Here is a 23,474-nt window from a genome sequence, read left to right as displayed (position 1 = left end):
CACAATGGTCCCCGAGCCCTTGTCAGTGACCAGTGAGGGGCAGGCAGCCTGGGTCTGGGCTGGGAGTGCCCCCAGGTGTCTGGCAGGAGCAAGGAAAATGTCTGGAAAATAATCAGGCAACAAACCCGATCCCCAAAGGAGAACAGCGGAGGTTCAGCTGCTGCTCACGCTGCAGTCTCCCACCTGGCCTTGTGGGCGTTGTTAAGAGCTTCCAGCAGTGAGCACATGTGTATTAATTGTCGCATATATTCTCCTTGTTTAGTGTGCTTGGGCCCCTTTTTTTTTTTTTTGGTAAGCCATGCAGATATGAGAATTCAACTAGTGAGGGATAATTACAATTACTTAAATTTCAATCAATATTTAATTTATTAAAGTTATAGATCTTAGAACCCAGCTCTTTCTTCAGCGTTTACTTCCAACTTATGGATCTTGATATTTTATTCATGAACTTAGTAAATTTTACATAAAAGCAAGATCACATTTACTTGTTCATTGATTCATAGTCACTTAACTTCTAAATTTGATAGACTAAATCCCCATAAACTTTTAACACAGTTTACACATTTAATTAAGCAAATTCCTTTAGATATTTCAAACTACAATTACAAATTCAATTTATCTGATTCAAACACTTCAAATACCTGACAAGGGAGATTTACAAACATGACAGACAAATTATCCCTAAGTGCTCAAACACCTTCTGTAAATCTCATCAGACGTAAGAGTAATATTTAGATATTACTTCAAACGTGGTAAAAAAACAAAAAACAAGCAGAACAATGTAAAAACAAAACAATGATTATAAAATTTCTTACTGCAACTGTAAATACAACTTACATACAAAAGTATCAATTCTATCGTTCATTTCTTTAACATCATGTTGTGTTAGAAGAAATATGTAGGCTCAGCCTATAAATTTCTCACCCCTCTCAAGATGAAGCCTATTACTATCTTGCATGAGAGCGACGGTTCTCAGAAGAAACTCAGGTCCATGACATGGGAGGAGGGACTTCATTTGGTTGAATCGTGAGTATTGGGCCACAGGACACCAATCAGAGATGCTCAAGACCAACGGAGGCCCAATCATGGAAGGGCTTTCTGGCATCTGATGGTAGGATTCTGTTGGCCACACCATCAGTGCTTTTTAAACTCTTGCCTTTGGGCTGGAACTTAACCAATAATGTGTTTCGATTTCTTGTATCTAAGGTCCCTTTCTGGAAATGACCAGTCTCTTAAACCCACGAGGGGGATTCCAGGCCACTAAATGGTACTTCATTCCCATGAAACATCCTGACTGTGTAATTTCTCTCTTTTTTTAGATTTTTCCTTTTTACCTATTCCTGTTCCCATTTCTTCCCCCTCTTAACCCCCCTCCCCTCTGCAATCAGCACACTGTGGTCTACATGTGTAATTTCTTACATTAAAAGCTAGTGTGCTTGTCTCTTGCCCATTTTTCTGCAAGGCTGTCTTTTTCTTACTCATTTGCAGTTCTTTATGAATTCTGGATGTGAGTTCTTTGCCTGATGTTGTAAACATCTCCTTCCACTCAATTGAGATCAAGAGTTGGGGTCTTTGTTCTGAAGTCCTCTACTCAGCTGCATACCCAGGGTCTCCTCTTCAGTGTTTGACAGGCTTGTTGAACTATGTGACCAAATGGATCTCTGATGTCTGCATTCGCCCTCCTCCCACTTCGCCCCTTCTGCTGAAGCTGTCGCCAGTTAAGGAGTTGGCATCATTCTTCATGCTGTTGCCCAGCCCCATTTTTGAGCCCTTTTTTCATATTGTGAAAGAGAAATCACATATAGAAAGTACATAAAACTAAATGCATGATTTAACAAATAAATGCCCATATAACCACTATCCAGGCCAAGAGATCCACTGCTAGCCCTCAAAAGTTTCCTAGAGATTAAAAAAACTATCTATCTACCTACCAACTCCCTCTTGCCCACATACACAGCTGACCCTTGAAAAATGCAGAATTGAGTTGCGTGGGTCCACTTATACACAATTCTTTCGATAAAAACTGTAAACGTAATTTTCTTATGATTTTCTTATGCCATGTTCTTTTCCCTAGCTTACTTTATTGTAAGAATATAGTATATATATAATACACAGAGCATGCAAAATACGTGTTAATCGACATTTATGTTATCAGTAAGGTTTCCAGTCAACAGCAGGCTATCAGGAGTTAAGTTCTGAGGGGTCAAAAGTTGTACATGGCTCTTCAGCTGTGCGGCGAGGGCAGCTCCCCTCACCTCCCTGTTGTTCAAAGGCCAACTGTATTATACATATTTTAGGTTTGCCTGTATTTGGACTTTATACGGACGCAGTTGCACTGAATCCTTGTTTTGTGTCTTCATTCTTCCCGTCGACATGGTACCACGCGTCCTATTGCTGTCTGTAACTGTTCGTGCATTTTAATTGCTGCGTATTATTCCCCTATAGGGCATAGGCCGCATTCTACTCTGATGGATATTTGGGTTGTTTCCAAGTTTCAGCTGTTAAGAACAGTGCTTTTGTGCTTCTAAACATATTCTTATACATTTTTATAATACGCAAATGCATGAATTTAGGGTCTATACCTGGAGCTATAATTGCCGGCCATAGGGTATATCTATTTCCAACTTTCCCAGAAAAAGCTCAACTCCTTTCTAAAGTGGTTATAACATTTTTTTTCTTAAGTCAGTATCGGTGAGCTATATTTTTCTCGGGATTTGTCCACTTCACCTAAAATTTCAAATACGCTGGGCCTGAGAATTTTCATCATGTTCTTTTCGATGTCGGTAGTGCCTGCAGTGATCCCCCTCCCCCTCCTATTTTGCATATTGTTCATTTGAGCCTGCTCTGTCTTAGTCTCGGTCAACGACCACAGGGCAAAGTGGCTTCCATGACCACTGTCTCCTCTGGGTTCTTGTATTTCTTTCCAACATGGTCATTTCTTATTATCTTGTCAGCTCTTTGCTGCTTTGAAGGAGAAGCTTTTAAATTTTTATCAAGCATCTTTATTTTTTTCGATGGGAAGTCTAGTCCTCTGTTTTTGGAAGTCCATGGTCATTCGAGAGTCCTCACTTGGACGTCCAACATGCAGCTCACCCATGGGCGAGCCCCATCAGCTCTGCTTCTGACACAGGCCCCAGCCCCGCCCACTGCCCTCTAGCTGTCATCCTGGAATACCATATTTCACAAGTGCTGTCTTAGCCCAGTTTTGAGATCCTGGCTAGAAACTCTCAATTCCCATTCGTGGGCACTTTGCTGCAGCTATACACCCCAACCTCTCTCCTGCTGGATTCTCATACTCCCGGGGGACAGCATGCCTAACTACCAGAGAACTTGCAGCCAAACAGCTGAGGGTGACCCCTTCTTTTTGAATCCACAGAATTGTTCAGATGCCCTATTCACAGGAAGCCTGAAACCCACTACCCCCACTCTGCTTGCCATATGTAAGCTGCCACCTCGTTCCAGCTTGCTGCCCCTTTTTCCTGGGGCACCCCCCTGCGTGACCCGTGTGGCAGCCTTCTCTGGTTCTGAGCTGAGTAATAAACAGTTCTGCATTTCATCCATCCGGGAGCCGCTGCACATCGCTCTGCTTTCATCAGAACCTAACAGACATTGAAACAATGACTCCTCCCCCTCATGGCTTCAGGTCTCTGTCACCTCCAGCCTGGACCCCTCAAATAGCCCCTGACTCTCTCTGTGTTCCGTTTTCCTGTCTCCCCTCTATGATGCTCTTATCACTGAACTCAGACTGAAACCCAAATACCTCCCCGTGGTTGCAAAGGCCCTGTGTGGCTCTGCCCCTGCCGACCTCTCTGACCCCCTGCACCTCCCTATGTATCACGCGCCGGCCACACTGGCCTCCTTCTCCTCCTTGATTAGGCACCTTCTCTCCTGTCTAGAGTCTTTACATTACGGAAGTGTTTGGAGTGCTCATTCCAGACCTTCCCACGGCTTCTTCCTTTTCCTCATTTAGGTCCCAACTCCAGTGTCCCCAAAGGAGGCTGTCCCTGAGCACCCTTGCTAAAGCTAGGTACAGTATCTTTTCCTCTGATCCCTAATCAGAGCTATAAATAGAACCTCTTGAAGATGGAGCGCCATCCATTTCTTGGGAATAAAGGACAAACGTCTCTTCCAGGGCTGAGGGACCCAGTCCTTCCTCTGCCCCCATGGAAGAGGCCACAGGGCCTGGGAGCCTCCACAGACACGACGTTAACAGTCAGATTTGTCCCTGGGGCTGGTTTCTAGTTCTCATCTTCCTGGCCCTTCTTCCAAGATACCCCAAACCTATTACCACCTTAAGACCCACAAACTCATGCAGAGACCTCATTAAGACTTCCCCTCCCGTATTTTGTTCTGAGAGCCTTCTACTCAAAGAATGTGGGCGTGGTGTCTCCTCTGAAAGTGTGCCCAGGTTTCTAAATCAGCCTCCCAGCTGGTCCCGTTCTACATCCACAGAACAAGGTGGGCATGTGAAGACAAACGGTCAAGAGATTTCAGGACCTCTTTTGGTTTTGTCGGGTAGAGGGTTTACCTCTTCTCCTTTCAGTGAGGATGTTGGCTACCGTCTCTTATGCTCCAAACAAACCATACCATGTGGTCCCACAGTCAACATACTGTCATGCCAAGGACATGGACTTTGGAATCTGGCAGACCTGGGTTCGATCCAGTAAGGCTGTGTAGTCTTGGGTGAATCAGTGCCCACCTTGCGGGTTGTCACGGATGTCTAAAGTAGTGAGGTACATGAAGGTCCCAGGCGTGTCCCGGGCTGGAGGGCCTCCTAGCTAGTGTTCAACTGTAAGTCAGACCAGAGTTAGAAAAGTGCAGTGGGTTGGAAGCTGAGGCACTGAAAAACTCTTCTGGTTCTGCCATGCAGTTCAACTGTGTGACTCTGGGCAATCGCTTCCCTTTTCTGGCCCTCAGCCCCTCATCTGTGAGGCCAAAGGCTGAATAAGAGGGTTCCAAGGGCACCACCAGCTCTGATATCCTTGACCATAAGGTCTGGATCGATTTTCTTGACATTTAAGGAGCTGCCAGGTTATTTAGCTTTGTTCCTTGGGAGAGGACATCTGTAACCCTTGTATTAGGGATTTAGGTGAGGCTTTGATGGTATTAATGTTGTATTATGACAAAATTCAGGATTCTTGCCTGACTGTCATGCTTGTGTTTCCCCCAAGAGAGTGGATAGAGGTACGTGTGATAAATGGGACATCAAGGCACCCCTTTGTGATGAGCTGAGCAAGCGCCCCATGTCCCAGTGCCGAGCTGTGTCTTGTTAGACTCTTGGCTGGGCATTTCCATCCTTCCGTCACACTCAGTAATAATAATGTCATGGTAGCCGATTCATTGGTAGTTACTACGTGCCAGGCAACAAACGTGATTTAATTCTCAATAACAACCCTATGATTGCATTATAATGACCCTGCTAACCAGAAAATAGGCCCCATCAGTCTTCAGAAATCTGAGCCAACAGATAGGCAAGTTTCCTCCCGGCTTGGGGGTGAGGGGAGGGAGACACATAGTAGGGCAGGGGACCAGCCTCAGCTTCCAGGTGGCAACTACAACATGACTATACAAGAGGGAGAGAGGTGCATGGAGGATGTGAGAAATGGGTGGGGGCTGGGGCAGGTCATGGGGTGGGAGACTTGCAGGGTTCACATCAGCTTTGTGGACTTGTACTTGGCAGAGGCTCTGTGCCCAGTGCTGGGAATACAGAGATGAATAACAGTCTGTGTGTGTGTGGTGGGGATGGGGGTGTGGGGGGGGAGGGGGTGGGCGGGGGGAGGCACAGAAAGAGACAGGCACCTTTTCAATGCGGCATAACTCGCTAAACAAAAATACACAAGACGTCAACGTCGCATGGAAAGGGGGGTGGCGATCCTATCTGGTGGCTAGGAAAACCCTCCCAGCTTCCCAGGTAAGGCAGTGATGGTCACTCAGCCACCAGGCCCGTGGCTCCACATCCTCTGTACTCCCTTCTGAACTTGGTTCCTCCCATCTCCACCTTGGGGTCTTAGCCCCTCCCACCCCCAGCCCTCACCAGTCCCTGCACTAACAGGTCTCCTAGCCCCTCCAGGCCATCCTCCACAGAGCACAAACCTAATTGTAGCTTCCTCCCCTTAAGCCCCTCCAGTTACCTGGGAGTGCGGCCCAAGATGCTATGGCATGACTTTCAAGCCCCTGGGGGCCCTGTTCCTGCTTCCCCTTTCAGCCCCACCCCAAACTCATCTTCCTTTTCAACCCTCCCTCTCCCCCACTATCTAATTTCCTGCCATAGAGTCCCAAGTGCTCCTTGCTTTCTCTCACCTGCCAGTCTTCGCGCAGGTTGTCCCCTCTACCTTCCCCACCCTTCATCATGGCAAACTCCTTCAGGTCCCAGCTGGGCATTCCTCTCTCCCAGAAGCCTTCCTGACTGGCAGCTGGAGCAGGGACCCGCACTGTGTTCCCGCAGGCCCTGCCGCGCTGTTTGCTTGCTCTGAGTGGGGGCTCTGTTGGGGGGGGGGGCGGAGGTGTACTTATCGCCGTCTCTGCAGAACCCAGGCAGGCCCCAGGCGGTGGATGGTGCTCACCGCTGTTTGCGGGGTGAATGGATGGGTGTTTCGTTGCCGGGACTGGGGGCCAGGCTGTGGCAAGGGAGTGAATGGGCACCTTTGGAGGAGTTTGGGTCTTGAGGTTGCGGGAGCTCGGCTTTCCCCCTGGGAGCTGAGAGGGAGTCCCTGGGGCTGAACAAGGGTCCCTAGGTCCCGCCGTAGGCTGAAGAGCGGTTGCCACTGAGCCTGCTCCTCCCATTCCTGCCTAGCGCCAGCCTGAGCTGTCTAGGCAACAGCCCGCCCCGGCGGCTGGGCCAACCAATGGCAGCCGGTTCTGGTGAGGTAATGTTCAGGTCTTGCAGCTCATTGGCTCCTCTTTGGCTCACGTCTGGGCCGGGGCTGGGGCTGCGGGTGGGAGACCCGCTGCGGAGGAAAAGGTGCAGGGGAGCTCTGGGATCATCCGCCCTTGGGTCGGTCCGATAGGCCCTCCGCGCCCCGCGCCCCGCTCTGCCTTGCCCCTTCTCCCTCTGCCCTGGGTGTGTCTGCGTCTGCTTTTCTCATCTGTCCCTGCGCTGCGTTCCTGTCTCCACTTGTCTCAGTCCTTCTCTATGGGTTTGTCTCCCTCAGGGTCTCCATCACTCCTTCTCCACCCTCTGCCTATGCCCTGAGGTCGCCTGTATCTTTGTGCGTCTCCCTGTCTCTTTGCACCTCTGCTTCCCCGTCCGACTCTCCCTCCAGTCTTGCTGACCTGCGCCTTCTCCAAACAAGGGTGCAGTGAGAGCTCCTTGACGCCCAGCCAGCAGGTGACTCAGTGCTCCAAACCGCAAGGCCGGCCTCGCCAGTTCGGGGGCACCTTCTTCCCGAGTTGTTGGAAAGCTCTGGCACCGGGCTCCGTTTTTGAGACCGTGGCGAGCCTGGGCTGGCCTTCTCCTGACGTGCCTTACCAGACTTCTGTTCTTGTTGGCATGTCACCCAGTCCAGCGAAAGGCAGAATGTTCTGTGCTTTGGGGCAAGGAAAGACACAGAGAACAGACTGGGGAAAGAATAGGCATTCCCTTCAGTAATTACAGCGGAGGGGTTTAGGTTGGAAAACTGGAGCAACTCCCGGAAAACAACAACAAATGTGTAGGCGCGGGAATGAGTTAATGACGAAGGTGGTTGGACTTCTGCTCCACCCTCCTCTCTCTTGGTCCATCTACCCACACAACGTATCGGTGCCTCTCGGTACCAGACAGACTCTTTGCTGGCATTGGCTCAGTCCCCTGGGCTCCAGGAATCACAACCCAGCCAGGGAGGCAGACACACAAATCCTGGGTTTTGATGGGATTTCCGAGGAGGGCAAAACTCACTCTGCCAAGTGTGTGCAGGGCTCAGGCAGGGAAGCTTCATGCAGGGAGGGACCTCTGAGCTAGTGTGTTTGGGAGAATGGCCGATAGCTTATTTGGATCGACCTGGGTGGCGCAAAAAAGCAAGAGACCAGTCTGGATAGATCCCTACAGGGTGGAGGGTCCAGGAATGTGGATACCTGCGCAAGGAGTTTGCACTTGATCCCAAGGGTGATGGGGGGCCACGCAAAGCACCTGAGCAGGGGAGGGGCGTGATCAGATGCGGTTTCCCGCAACCACCCTGGCAGCTGGGCTGTCGTCTGTTTCGCTCCCTGCTGAGTCCCAGCGCACAGCACAGTGACGGCCCACAGCAGGCGCTGCCTGCTCCGGCCTTTGTGGAAGGAGGCACGAGCTGGAGGGCAGCGGTGGTTCGGACAGGTGAGGGTGAGATGATGAGGCGGCATCCATGCGGTGGGGGAGGGGGTGCGAACGGAGGGTGGGTTCAGGAGGTGGGAGGGCGGTAGAATGGTTCACTAGGGGCTGTGGTGGTGATGGGAGGGAGGTGCCCAAGGTAACGCTGGCGCTTCTGGCTTGAGAGCTGAGGTCAGGGAGTGGGGTCAGGGAGAGGAAACACAGGTAGGGGTGGATGTCAAGGGAAAGGTGGTTAATTTAGAGTAGGGTCCACAGAGACTGAGGTGCTTGTGAAATGTGCAGGTGAGGCTGTCTGTGGGCAGGTTGGGCTGGGCTGACCACACAAAGGGACATTTAAAAAAAAAAGATTTATTTATTTTTAGAGAGAGGAAAGTGGGGAGAAATAAAGGGAGAGAAACATCAGTGTGTGGTTGCCTCTCACACGCCCCCTACTGGGGACCTGGCCTGCAACCCCAGGCATGTGCCCTAGACTGAAATCGAACCAGTGACCCTTTGGTTCACAGTCTGGCACTCAATCCACTGAGCCACACCAGCCAGGGCAGAACTGCAACATTTAAGAGCATGTTTTTCAGGTGAGGGTGTCCTTTAGAACCTCAGGGGGACTTGGCTAGAGGTCAGGAATCCTGGGTTTTGATTTGGACTCTGACACAGGCCTGCTGTGGGACCTTGGGGAGGTCACTCTTCCTCTCTGCACCCCCCTGGTCTGTCAGCAGAGCCTCTCAGAGGTGGAGAGAGGCCTGGGCCACTTATGAAGGCTTCTGAATGTGGTTTGAAAACAATGACGTGCCCAAAACAGGATACTGAAAGTGGTGGTTCTGGATGTGTTCACATTACAAATTAGCATTTTGAACAAAGGTAGAGGGGCTGCGTGCATGGCCTTATCTGGTGATAAAAGTCTAGGTCCGTCACACTGGGAAGTGAGGCCGCTGGTGGCAGCCTTTCAGGTTGTCTGGAGCGATCGCCCCTTTTGGTAGGAAAGGTGCTTGGGTGGGAGGCAGGCAGGGGCTGAGCTAAGCAAGGCCTAGGTCTGAGCGGGAGCTGCTCCTTGCCCTAAGCCTGGACGTTCACACCCCTCCCCCAGATCCCAGCAGTCCGAAGCTCCGAGTCCCTTTCCCCCAAACTCTGAGACCCTGCTGATTCCCAGCCTACAGGTTTCCACAGGAGGAAAGCCCACGGTTGGAGCCCTGCACTGCCACCTTCCTCTCCTCGCTCATCCCTCAGGTCCTCAAATCTGAAAGCAGGAGATGGAGTCCCACCCTAGCTCTGCCTTTAACTCACCCTTGGGCAGGTCACTTTCTCTCATGGTCTCAGGGGCTCAGCATCCCTGTGTCTTCAGGCTGTAGCTTGGTGACTCGCACAAAGGGTGGACTTAATAAATGCTGGTTTAATTGAATTAAACTGCAAAGCAGTTTCTGACTGGAGCACAGGTTAGGGGAAGGGTGGACAGAGAGCTCAGGACACTGGGGCCATCAGAATATAGAATGCCCGCCAATGTGCCTTGGAAAAGGTGAGGCAGCAAACATCCCCAAGCCTGCATCACACTGCCTTTGGCCAATGGCCCTGAAAGGCTTCCAGACCAAAAAGTAGACACAAAAGGGGATTCTCCCTCCCCTGACTGCCTCCCCCGAAAATGTCTTTATCTCATAAGAGTTCATCATGAATATATTCTCCTTAGCCCAGTGGTCAAGGCTATGGCTGGAAAAGGGGCCACATACCAAACCTGACGAGCTCAGGGGAGGCCTGCATGGTGGCAGCCGCACAGTCTCGGTGACCTAAACCGCACAGGGTGGTCTGAACATAAAGTACTAATTGAAAGGGGTCAGGGCAGGTAGTCACATCTGAGGTCTGAGGTCGTCGCTTTCTTGACAAAGGTCAGTCCTTACCTTAAGTGAGCCTGTCTATGGTCTTTTTGCATCTAAGATACCGTACCCTTGGAATGTCAGAGGAACCTCCTTTTCCCAGACGCCTGAGGGAACAGCCACCACACCAGAGACCATGGAGTCCCTCGCTGCTATCTCACCGCCCCATCACCTTTGTGCTGTAATCGGTGGCTTTCCTGTACCCACCAATTAAAAGAAGTCTGTGTCTCTCTCCGTTTTGCTTTCTATGCAATCCCAGCGATTTCCCCGATTGGTTTTCTTCTGCCCCCTTCACCTACCAATGATGGATTCACGTAACCCTAACCCTCCACCCCTCGCTTCTCCTTTTATTCCAATGTATAAAATAAGCTGCAAAACTGCCATCCTCCGAAGCATTTTCTCTCTCTGTTGAAATTTTGCTTCCTGACAATTGCCGTCAGTTTGGCTCAAACTCGTAAAAATTCTCTGTGTGTTTGGACATTTCTTGCATCAGCAGGACTGAGGACCCAAACGTGGGCAGCCCGTTTTGAACCCTGCTCTGCCCCTTCCTGGCTGTTTGACCCTCGACAAGTTATCTGATGTCCAAGGGGTCAGTTAGACTCAAATGTAAGTTACAAGTGGTACAATTACCCACCTCAGGGGGTTGTTGTGAGGGTTTAGTGAACTACTCGACATAAAGTATCTGGGACAGTGCCTGGCCTGTGTGACTGCCCCGGGCTCGAACCTCAGCTCCCTCACTTATCTCTGAGGCCACAGGCAAACCCTTCCTCTCCCTGGGCCTCAGTTTTCCCTCCTTACATGGGAACCCCATTACAGAATGTACACATTTCTACAGACTTGAGGGGTTATTGTTCCCGTCGAAGGGAGCTGATGACAGTGCTGACATTAACAATCAGAGCCTGTGCGTGCCCAGCCCCAGGAGGGCTCCCCCCGCTGGACGCCTGGGCCAGACTCATTTCCAGCCCTTTTATGACCAGACTGCTTGTAGTGGGGGTTGGGGAGCTGAAGAGCATCTGCTAGTGTGACCGTCCCGGTCTCCCTCTGCCCCTCCCTGACTCCTTTGAGCTGCCCGGCCAGTCCGGGCTGAGGCATGGAGGGTGCTCAGCTCTGTTCTCTGGGCCTTTCTGTGGCTGCCTGCACAGGGGCTGATTCTGGCTGGTTCTCTGATGCCGGGGCCTCAGTGGGCTGGCGTTGCCTCTCTGAGGAGACTTCACCTTTCATGTCAGGACACTTCCCCGACTCCCCGTCTGTCTTGAGCCTAAGCCAGGTTCCTCCCGGGAACCCACAGGGTTTCACTGCCCAGGCCTGGGCCCCTCTGGCCTCACCCAGCCTTACTCCACCTTTTTCCTTTCCTCTCATGTCACTCCAATTACATTGGCCATGCTGATTCTGGGCTCCCAGGCTGCTCTCCCGCCCCAGGGCCCTTGCACATGTGGTTCCCTCAACTTGAAATGTTATCCCTGCAGGTGGACGCGTGGCCTGACGACTTCAGGTCGTAACTCAAATATCACCTACTTGGCTTTTTAGAATTGGAATGCCTCCCACACCCCTCCATACTGCATATTCCCCTGTCCCGGCTTTATTTTTCTCCTCCGTACTTACAGTTAACACACACTTATTTATCTTGTGTATCATACCTTCCCCACTGGAATGTCCACTCCATGCAACCAAGGGAGACAGGCTGGGAGGGGGCGTTCCAAGGGAGAGAGCAGTGTGAGCAGAGGCACAGAGGCGTGAAATGGGGTACCACATTCAGGTGGTTTATGGCTGGCCCATTGAACAGGAAGACGACCTCCCCTTCTCCCTGCCCCCATGCCCATCCTAGCTCAGAAAGCCTGATTGTCCCCACTTTTCTCTGTCCCCTCTGGTTAGGCTCCTGGGATATGGACAAGAAAGGAGCCTGTCTTTCCTGGCTCTGCTGGAGTCCTGCCGCTGAGGTTTGGTTACCATAGTGATGGGCTCCATGGAAACTCATAGCGCCTTTTCCAGGATGGGCCTGGACTCCAGCCCACCTGCTGATGCGTTGTCTCCATGGCCTCAGCATCCTAAGGAGATGCCCTGTGTCACTCTGCCACCTAAGTCCCCACCTTCCACCTTGATGGAGACAGGAGAGTTCCCAAGGTCAGAGAGGTGGTAATTCCAGCATGCAGAGTCCCTCAGGTGGGCCAGGATCCCGCATTAAACTCAGGGTACAGAGACCAAAATTCCCTTATATTTAGGCAAACCGGGGCAAGTCTTTACGTGGCCACTGCTTGATGTCTCGCCTGTCATCCCTGAATCCTGGTCTGTCTACTCGCAGAGCTAATTCCCTTCTTTCTCTTTCTCCCCTGGCCCTGCAGCTCTTCGAGTTCCAGGCTATTCAATCCACCATCCCCACACCATGGCCCCACGTACACTCTGTTTTGGGGAATTGGCACACCACCGACACGCGTGCTGTTAGACACACCTGGGGGGGACCCCAGCCTCCCACCATTGGCCACGTGAACTCAGACAAGTCACTTCCTCTTTGTAAGCCTTGGATTCCATGTCTCCGAATATGTGCTTTACAAGGCTGGTTATTCATTCATCCAAGAAATGTGTTGGACAATATCTGCATCTATGGAGCACTTATTTATCGCACTTTTAATGCGTGTGTTTTGCTGAGAACTGTACTCGTCATCTCACGAACTCCTCACGGCAACTCTCTGAGACCGGATCCTAATGCACAGCTGCCGGTGCCGGCCTGCCCCAGGTCACGTAGAGACCACGGGCCGCACAGGAAGAGAACTCAGGCTCACCTGACACGGAAGTCGAACTCTTAAACACTCTATTATTTGGTTGGTTAATTTTTATTAAGCGCCTGCTATGAGATGATGTGGTTTCTGCCCTATGGAGCCTCTGCTAGGAGAGATGGGAAAAAAGGGGGAAATAAATATAATACTCATTGTTGTAAGTAGTATGCTGAGGTAGAGTATAATGGAGGGACATGCTTTAGAGAGGGCGAGTGGTCAGGGAAGACTCTCTGAGTCAGCGACACGAAAGGTGAGGGATCGGAATAGTGAGAGGGAGAAGAGACCCAGGCCAGGGCCCAGGGTGGACAACAGTTGGAGGTGGAAATAGGTTTGGTGTGTCCTTGAGGCCTGAAGGGGTCAGAGGAGCTTGGAGGTGGTGACTGAGGGGGAGGCAGGCCCAGGATGAGCTGGAGAGGCAGGCAGGAGCCAGATGCTGCAATGCCTCATAGTCTGGGATGCACAGTATGGTTTATTCCAAGGATGTCAGAAACCACTGGAAGGTTCTAAGTAGACTCTGGTGAGTTGACCTGGTTTATGGAAGGAGCCACACTGTACTTGGGAGAGGCGACCTGGGGGCTGAGACCCGCCAGGTGCAGTGCCCTGGTGAAGAGGGAGGGGGGGGCGGAGAAGAGGAGGTGCAGAGTGGAGGAAGCGATCTGCGGCCCGGAGGTGGATCGGAGAAACAGCTGGGCAGTTCTGGTAGCTTCTCTGTTCCCACTCCTGGTCCCGAGTGGGGCCCTTGGCATCCTGGAGCCAGGCGGGGGCCATGTTTTAGTCCGGCTGCTTGCCGGGCAGCCACACATCCCCTGAGGAGGGCAGCACGGACATGTGCACGCACGTGTGTTGGCAGGCACACATGTGGTCTTAGACGGGGGCTGGGGCAGCAAGGGGTCGGGAGGCCTGACCTGGAGACACTTTGGAGCTGTGGGCAGGCAGCGACCGGCCACTCGGAGCCTTGGGGTCTCACCTGGAAAAGGGTGATAATAACATATGAAAATGCTTTGCCAGCTCCTAGGTTCTGCCCACGTGTGAGGAATGATTAGTGCTGCCCAGGCTACCAGACTCGGAGTGAGGCAGGACCTCAGTTTTGCTGAGAGAGAGAAACAGAGGGAGAAAGAAAGAGAAAGAGAGACAGAGACACAGGAGAGAGAGAGAGAGAGACATGGCGGAGATGTATGAAGGGACGGAGAGAGAAAGGAAGTGACAGGTAGGCAGATGGATGTATGACAGATTGATCGCTTGATTGATGGGTGGGTAGATAGATAGATTTGGGAGAGGAGTGAGGGAAAGAGACAGACAGAGAGACAGACTCAGGGAGGGACAGAGAGACCGAGAGCAAGATAGAGGGGGAGGGGAGGGGGAGGGAGAGCGAGGTGGCGGATCCCAAAACAGAACAGACATTAGGTGTGGGTGGTAAAACTACGAGTGATTTTGGCTTTCATATTTTAGCTCATATTACTTTCTGATTTTTCTCTATATATACTTAAATAATTATCTTTTTAAAGACATGGTTTCTAGATGCAAATTGGATTTTAAAAAAACTTTCTGCAATTTGGGAACATCTATGAGACGCTTTACAATTTACATACAAATTGACCTAGAAATTTCACTTCTTAGAATTTATTCAAGGAAATAATCATGAATGTGCCATTGATTTAATTACAAGGATAATTTTGAGGTTTATAATAACAATAACAAAAACCCCACCCCCAAACGAAACCCTTCAAATGCAAACCGAAAAAGCCTGTCCCTTACATGTACAAAAAAAGGTGAATAAATAAATGAAAGACATCCATTCATAGGATGGGTGTCTGTGGACCCTTTAAAACGATGCTGTGGAAGGTAACTCACTGACATGGAGATTCCGTAAATAAAAAAGCACATTTTCAAAAGGTACAACATAACTCCCTTCTGTTAAAAAAAAGATAGGTTTGTATCTGGGATTTTCATCTCCCAGGTGCTAGCTGGGGTGTACAACCATCGAAACAATTGAAGTCATTTAAAATCTCGTCCAGGCATGAGGAATTCTTACACAGAGGAGATGCCCCCCTGCCTGCGGCTCTGTCTGCAGAGGGAGCGGGGCGCAGCTGTTCATGGTTCACCGCGCTCTAATCCAGCGTGACTTTGACCGTCATAATTAAATCGCACCTCGTCCGTGTCAATTCACACGGATTTATCCCACTGCCTTATTTATTTATTTATTTTTTGCAAATCTTCCCACAGAGGCTACAGCCAGATGTGACCCGTTCAAAACAGAAGACTCTCAGTTTTACAGGCTGTGACAGTTTCATTCCCTGGACAGTTGCAAATAGAGGTCCGTCCTATCTTTTTAGATGTTACCTCTGGGGTTCGGTTAATTGCAACCGGGAGAACAATGTAACAGGTGTATGAAGAAGGCCTCCCCCAGGTGGAGGTGGCTAAGAGGGAGGCTATAAACCTTGAGAGTCAGGCTCTTTGGTTTTTCTACTAAAAATGTACATCATTACAGCGCCTTACAGAAATTCTGGATTTTGTTCGTCTCTACTTACCTCATTTCAAAAAGCATTTGAGGTGGCTCATCAGATTCCATGCCAATATCATAGGGTAAAAGCAATTGAGGTCAGCAGGGTGAAGAAAAGCTCATGATATGAAAATCAGACAAAAAGAGTAAGGCTAGCAAATAAAACACTCGCCTCAAGATGTCGGATATTTGCTAGGCTGGGATGTCAGTGTGGCCCTGAGCTTTCCAGCGGCCTATTTTCAGCATTTGCTCTGATTTGAGATGGAGCGAAACGTAAAGAAATAGAAACCTGTGGCATAAACTCTCACCTTTCCCCTAAGCCCAACTGTTAACAACTTTTGTGCAAACGAATCTTGACTTTTCTTTTAAACCTCAGGAAAAGAGTTCCCTTCTCTCACCCCCACTATTTGAGCGCAGAGTTGGTGACCCACCCACGTGTCACTCGGAGGCACCCCAGCCTCCTCTCTTGCGTCTTGTGTACAGTGAGATCCAGAGAAGAGAAAGCCTTCAGTCCTCAAGCTCAAGGGCAAATATCTTCCTGGGCGAAAGGAATTAGTGATGGTGTCAGGGAAGACTTTAAACTTCCCTTCTCCAGTACTTGCCGGTGTTTCAACGTTTCATATTCTTGGTCCAACTACAGGAAGGCGTCTGCTGCACCCCTGGTCCTCATCCAGGCACACACAGTCTGCACTCAACTGAGGGGATGATTTTACTCCGAGTGAGATGTTGCCTTAGCAACCAGCTTACCAACTCACTCAATTAACCTGCTTCCTCTCTGTAATCAATACTCATTAGCGCAGGATCACTCCTTTGCTCTGCCTTGCAGTTTTAACCACTTATTTGGGTCGACTTGTTTTTTAGAAGGAACACTCTTTTCTCCCTCTGAGCATGGAAACCCCTTTGAGCCCCACAGAACCCCTCTCCCTGGGTCCTGGGAGGCTGTCGTCCTAACTTGGACGCGCCCAACAAGTACCGGCTGGTGATTTCCCTGGAGTTGGCAGTGGGCCCTCCATGGTGGCTTTTGGCATCCTAGGAAGTCACCGGGGCCTTGCCCACAGGGGAACTGGTGGGAAGGAAGAAGGCACCTGCCACTTAGAATCAGAGAGACAGATGCTGCTCACATGTGAGGCTCCTGGGAGGCTCCCAGGGGGAAATGCTATTATGTGGTGGTTGTTGCAGACTGAGCGTTTGGGATCAGAGAGAAGAAATCATTACCAAGACCCCAGACAGTCTGTACCACCTCCTGCACTGGTTCTATGGCTGGGCAAGGGGTGGATGTGGTGTGAGTCTTATTGCGCACGGGGAGATAGAATTCTGGACAACTTCGTTCGCTGCACAGAGCCCAGTGGGGCAGGGAGAGGGGGACAGTGGACACTGGAATGTCTTGGCCCTGTTTCCTGACCCGCTGCTCTACAGGGGACCTGGGGTGGATGGCTGTTCTGAGAGCAGGGGCGCTGGTGGGAATGCGGGGACCAGTCGGAGGAGAGCGAACTCGTTCTAACACAGTGCGGGGAATGGAATCCTGAGCCCCGGCACCCAGGAAGCAGAGGCTGAGCCGCATGGTGTGTGCAGACCTCAGCAAAGTCTGCTGTGGGCACGTGCCTTGTAAGTGGTGTTGGGGGTAGAGGGGGGCCGGGGAGGGGAGGATGCAAGAAAAGGGGCCAGTTCTGTGCCGCGCCCCCTCCCCAGCCATGTGATAATGATAGGAATAGTACTGCTGGCTGGCAGATGACCCACAAGTGAAAAACGTTTAATTAACTCGTTAAAAGCATTGTTCTAGGCATGCGATATAGGCACCGGATGAAGAAGCAAAAGCCCTGTTCTCGAGGGGCTCACAATACTAGCGGCAGATACCAGGCCAGGAAATAAACTATAAGCACTTCAGGTGTGCAGGGGGCTGTGAAGGAAGTGAATCAGAGAGACCGGGGTGGGGGGTGGCACCTCTAGATGGTGGGGTCAGGGGGACCTCTCTGAGGGGCTGACGTTGGAGCTGACAGTCAAGAGATGAGGGACCAGCTGGTGAAGAGCCAGGAAAGAGCAGCGCAGAAAGAGGAAGGGCCGGAGCCTGTCCCCAAGCTCCAAAGCCCCCTGCCTTCCTTTTCTCAGCCATCCAACGAGAAATGAACATTCTCTGCTGGGGGGGCTTGACACCTGCTCCCCAGTCCCTCCCCAGAGCCTGTGGCTTCTGATCCAGATCCTGATAAGTTTCCAGCCCTAAGAAACACCCAACTTTGTTGGTAATAATAACAAAGAATGCCAGCCCCACTCTATGATACCCGTCAAGATTTTTTATCTCGGACATTTGGGAGATTAAAAAAAAAAGAACTGGCGAGAATCCAGCGAAAACGTGTCTCTTTCCTGTTGTAGGTGGGTCTACAAAATGGCAACCCTTTGGAACGCAGCTTGGAAATACTGACCAAAAGCCATAATGATGTTCAGACTTCTGGAACCAATCATCGTACTTGAGGGTCTGTCTTAGGAAAGAATGTAAACTATGGTAAAGGTCTGTGCACAAAGGTGTTCGTTTGAGTGCTATTTATAGGCGGTTGTGATGGAGCAACCCCTGGCACCTGGGGTGGGGGGGCGGGCTGTGAGAGTGATGGTCTTTGCAGCCAGGTGAATCTTGGTTCAAATCCTCACTCTTCTGGTTGCTGCTGCGTGACCTGGGTGTTTTTCAACCTCACTGGGTCTCAGTTTCCTCACTGGTAGAACAGGGATATCATTTATCTCCTTTTTTTTTTTTTTTCTCCATGAGCAGAGAAGAGTCATTTCTATGAGGACTTTGAGTAGAGAAAAAAAGGATAGCTCATTAGCTTTCTTTGATTCTCACTGAGGGCAATTAGGCTTAAAATGAAGTCAGGGCTCAATAAATGGCAGCTGCCCTCCCTCAGCATGCAGGAACTTCCAGAAGATGGGCACTCACCGCTGAATCGTGCATGACTTTGGGCCTCGGGTTCCCGGGCTGTCCCACGGAGGTGAGAGCAGCACTTGCCCCCAGTGTTCTGGGGGAAGAGGGCGTGAGCATTGTCAGCAGCGGCTACAGGCAGTGCGGCACAGACGTGAGCTGTTACTTTCTTTCATCTCATTACTGAAGGGCGGTGGCCCCCAGGCTCCTGCTCAGCTGTCCGCAAGGCTGGGGAGGGAGGGAAGGGACGAGGACGAGTCCCAGCCAGGGGATCAATGTTTGGGCAGGAAGGAAGAGGGCCAGGCCCCAAGGCCCCAGGGGAGGCGAGGGCTCTGGATTCCCTTCCCTGCATGCCAGGCAAGTCGCTAATGAAATGCTGGGAGATCCTTTGGCTGGGATCTGGGTGTCCCCCTCCTGCACCCTGAGGACTTTGAGCCTGGTCTTTCAATGACCCATACACTGACCTCACTCCCAACCTGCAGCTGGGCCTGGGGCCAGCCTGCTTGCTGTTCTAGTCCCTGCACAGCCTCTTACTAGCTGTGGGATGTGGGGGAAATCGCTTAAGCTGTGGGTGCCTCAGTGTGCGCCCTACAAATTGGGGAAAATCGTAGCACCCGCGCTAGGGTTGCTGTGAAGTTAAACGGGGAACAAGTAAAGGGCTTAGAACTGGCACAGGGCAAGCGTTCACGGACATCAGAGGTTGGTACGTGGACTGGCCCCTTGACGCACTTCGAGTGCTTCAGGGGCGAGAACTGTTCTGAGGGTGGTTTGGGGGAAGGTGGTCTGGTGCTGAAAGCCATGGTTTGAGCCCCGGCCCTGCCACTTACTACATATGTGAGCTCGGGCAAATCATTTCGGCTTTTTGGAGCCTCCGTTTCCTCACCTGTCATTTGGGGGAGTGTCCATCTTCGACGACTGTTACGCGGATCAGCAATAAAACATCAGCTCCCACGTGGGGAGCCATGCAGGGTGCTGCCTGCCCTGTGTGCTGCACTTAAACTCACAATAACCCCACGCACAGCCTGCTCCGGGTCCCGCAGCCAGGAACCTGGGCAGCCAGGTTGGCAGTGAAGTTGCTCTGGTTCTACGTGGCTTTTCCCAGCAAAGGAGGTAATTACCTGTCAGTGTGTTGTCAGCTACCGAGCCGGCAGGTTTGGGCAGGTGGAGGGGAGCCTGAGCCAACCTCCGAGTGAGGCAGTGTGGGCAGCGGCTATGACCTTGAGCCAAGGCAGGTCTGACCTGAGTTCTCTCTGCTTCCTGCTTGCATGGCCTTGGAGAGTCACTCGGCATTGAACCCCGATGTCTTCCGTCTGTAGGGTGGGCATCGCTGGGCTCCCTACTTCACGGGCAGCTGTGGGGCCCGTCTCACAGGGGTGCTCACTAAACTGTGGCGTGTGTCAGGGCTTGCTGGTGTGTGTGTTCACTCAGCCACCCACTACTGGCTGATGCCCGCAGTGTGCTGGGTCCTGGAATTTGGACACAGTCCCCACCCTCGGGGGTCCCCAGACTTGTAAGGGAAACCATGGAAACCATAAATGGCGAATGTTAGTCCAGTGCTCTGAGTGGCCGGTCGGAAGAGGGAGCCACTCCCGATGGCGGGGGATGGCGGGGCAGGAAAGGCGTCGCAAACCAGAGGACAGGCTATCTTAGCTGCAGCCCACTGCAGAAACAGGAGTTTATCAGAGAGACAAGGGGACAAGGTGAGGATGCTTCTGGCAGGACCACCCTGAGACCACCAGGTGCCCGGCGCTTGACAGGCTTTATTTAATAACTCTCAGAACAGCCCATCGTCTCAGGTAGGCCCTGCGATGATCCCCATTTGGGGCACAGAGAGGTTAAGGAAGTGGCCTCAGGTCACACAGCCATTGAAAGGCTGGGATTTGAAGCAGGCTGGCGGGTTCCAGCATTCACTCCCCCACTACTTCCCCTTCCTGCCTCCCTGGGTGCTCAGTCCTGAACCCTGGCCCTTCATTCCCAGTGTCACGTATCCCTCCCCTCTGTGCCCGACCCATTCCCGCTCTGTGCCTGGGTCCTTTCTCCTCAGGTGCGGACAATGCAGCTACAATGGAGCACCTGGCTGCCCGGGCGTGGGGGAGGGGAACAGTTTCTCAGAACTCCAACAAGCCCAGTAAGTGACTCAGTGTGCCAACAGCACACCCAGCCCCCAGCCTCTGCTCTGGTCTTGGCCGACTGGGGTCATGGTCACCTCCATCGCCCCTCACCCCTCAGCCCCTTTTCCTGACAGAGGCCTTGGAGGCTTACAGTCTGAACACTATCCCCCCATCCCCCAACCCCTCCCTCCCCTTCACTTCCTCTGTCCTGCCAAAGGTGCCTCCCGTCCTGCCCCTGTGCCATCCTCCCAGACCAGCCACCTACATCATTTTTCTCAAACACAAATTGGATCTTGTCTCTCTCCTGCCCCCTGTTGCCCTGGGAGAGGGTCCCAGTCCCCCAGACAGACCAAAAAGGTGGTTCATCATCACTTGCCTTTCCAGCTCCAGGTCCCACAGCTCCCACAGGCACAACCAACTCTTCACAGAGCATCTCTTTGTGCCTCCAAGAGCCTCTGAGCTTCTAACTGCCATTCCCCCTGCCAGGCATGCCCTTCCTCTCTCATCCTTATGGTGAAATCCTACTTATCCTACAGTGGCCCCTCCTCTGAGCAGCCTTCCCTGATTTCCCCAGGCAGGGCTGTGTCCTCCCAGCACCTCATTCGGCTTAGTATTAGCGACGATCCCACTGTGTGATAATTATTTGATTGGCTGCTCCTTCCTCCCATCAGACTTTGAAAGCTCCTTAGTCATATCCCAATAGCTGCCACCACTGAGCTCTTACTATGGTGGGGACAGTGCTAAGGCTTTGCCTGCATGACCAACTGTTCTCCCAACAACCCTGGAGGCAGGCGCCACATTCATCCCCGTTTTATAGACAGTTAAGTGGATGCGCAGACAGCTGCAGGGACTTGCCCAAGGTCGTACGGCATGGAATTGGCACAGTCGGACTCTCTGCAGACTAAACATCTTAACCAGCGCTCTCTGCTGCCTCCACCTTCCCAGCAGAGCCCAGCATGGGTCAGCCGCTGAATGAATGAATGAATGAATGGATGGATGGATGGATGGATGAGAGGTGTCCCATGGCTAGGTGTCTCGACTAGGATGGGAAGGTTCAAGGGAAGGGAACTAGCATGGAGGGAGCCCCTGAATGTGCCAGAAGCACCCACACTCCCCAGCAGCCCTGGGACTCTGATCATATCGCATTTGATGGACAGGAAACTGCTGAGGCTTAGTGTTATTAAAGGACACCCCCAAGTGCAGAGACAGTCGGTGGTGGCCAGGATCTCTGTGATTCAAAGCCCAGTTTAGGACAGGGGTCTGGGGCCCGCGTGCTTCTGGAGAGAGGAGAAGGCCTCCTTTCGGTTCCATCAAGCTCCCCTCCTTGGATGAGAATCCTAGAAAACCAAACTGAAGCCAGGGCTTGGGGCCATGGCCTGACTCGTTTCAGGGGGCCTGGGGGTGGGGCTCAGCACATTTTCAGGTTGAGAGCCCAGCTGAGGCTTGGCCAGGAGAGGCTGGAGGATGGGAGAAGGTAAGTTTAAGTAACAGGGAAGAGCTTGGGCTGTGGGAAACGGGCAGCCCTGAATCCTGCCTTCCTTACCTGTCAGCTGTGAGACATTGGGCAGTCATTGAACTCAGAATCTCCCTCTCCTCTCCCGGAAAAAGGGGCTAGTCTGCCTCATCTTGGCTTTTGGTGAGCATCACAAGTGCTGCATCGAAAGTGCGTGGCACACAGTAGGCACTCTGTAAGTGTTAGCTTCATCATTGGGGTCCGAATTAGGCTCTCTGGAATGTGGGCTGAGTCGTGAGCCAGGATAGAATTAATGGGAAACTTGGACCAGGGCTGCCCACCTGCTCCGATCCTGTCTGTGCTCGTTTGCTTCTTGGGGCCACCCAGACTCTGCTTGGGGCTCAGGTGGGGTGAGCTGACAGCTGGTGTCCTGGGAACAGCAGAATGGAGGGTGAAGCAGTCTTGAGTTCTAATCCTGCTTCTTTCACTTATTTACTGGGTGACCTTGGGCAGTTTACTTGCCTGCTTTAAGCCTCAGTTTCCCCACCTGTAATGCGAGGGTATTGTTACCTCCCCCTAAGGAGCTTGGTAAGGATTTACACGGTCATTACACCAGGCACAAGTGTCCACCCAGTCTTCTAGACCTCAGTAAGTGTTTTTATTTAAAAACATGATTTCCTCCCCAGGGCTTTTCCACCTCATGTTATTTGTTTTTGGAAAATGACAAGGGATGCTTGTAGCTGGCTTGCTTCCCTCTGTCCCTCCATCCACCAGGTCAGTCCCCGTCCAGGGCCAGTGGGCACTGAGGGTCAGGTAAGGCCGCTCTGGAGAGGTGGTGCCTAGAGGGGTGGGGACAGGATTCCAGGGGCACTGCCTGTGCAAAGGCACAGGGGCCTGGCTCTGCAACTGTGTGAAGCTCTACAAACCAGAGCGGGACTGGGCACAAGCAGAAACTCCATGTTTTCAGGGTCCTGCCCGGGCCCCAGAGCCTCTTTCCCATAAACGAGATGTGTGCGCCCCCTGCTGGCCTTTCTTCTCACGGCACCTTCGACTAGGGAGACTCCCAGCCACTGGGTCTGGGAACCAAATGTCCATAAAAGGTGGAGTGTCTAAACTGGGAGGACCCTTAGAGCTCATCCACCCGTGCCTCCCCGAGGGAGGCAAGGGAGGCGGGAGGCCCTGCGTGGCGCAGGGAGCCTGCACAGAGCAGGATTCCGGGCCCTGAATCCAATAGTAGGTTCTGTCAACACCTGGAGTGGGGGAGGTGAGCTCCTCCCCAAGGAGGGCCCTTGCAGCTGAGCTCCAGCTTGGGGGAGGGGCTTCGCGGGGTGATCTCAGAGAGCGGAGGGGGTTTCAGATTTTCAGTCCCTCACCCCCTCTGGCTGGGTTGGTCATGGGATTTCCTGTTTTGTCTTGAAGCAGCGTCACTGCAACCTGATAGCCATGAAATGGGAACTCGGGAGAGGTGTGTGTGTGTGTGTGTGTGTGTGTGTGTGTGTGTGTGCACGTGTCTGTGTAGAAGGGTGTTCCTCAGCAGGTGCCCTGGACTGGTGACTTTATGGTACTGGTACTCTGGTCTTTCTTTAAACCGGTT

The 23,474-nt window shown here is 52.0% G+C and overlaps 1 long non-coding RNA gene across 1 annotated transcript; it reads left to right on the top strand.

Annotated features, from left to right (window-relative positions):
* The first annotated feature begins 7,021 nt into the window (after positions 1-7,021).
* Positions 7,022-13,500, top strand: LOC123479167 (uncharacterized). Its single transcript, XR_006654701.3, has 3 exons — positions 7,022-8,287; positions 10,202-10,746; positions 12,480-13,500. It is a non-coding gene; the product is annotated as an uncharacterized lncRNA (long non-coding RNA).
* The last annotated feature ends 9,974 nt before the right edge of the window (positions 13,501-23,474 follow it).

The sequence above is a fragment of the Desmodus rotundus genome, chromosome 3 (genome assembly GCF_022682495.2).
Source record: "Desmodus rotundus isolate HL8 chromosome 3, HLdesRot8A.1, whole genome shotgun sequence".
Taxonomy (NCBI): domain Eukaryota; kingdom Metazoa; phylum Chordata; class Mammalia; order Chiroptera; family Phyllostomidae; genus Desmodus; species Desmodus rotundus.
This window is presented reverse-complemented; position numbering and strand designations above follow the sequence as displayed.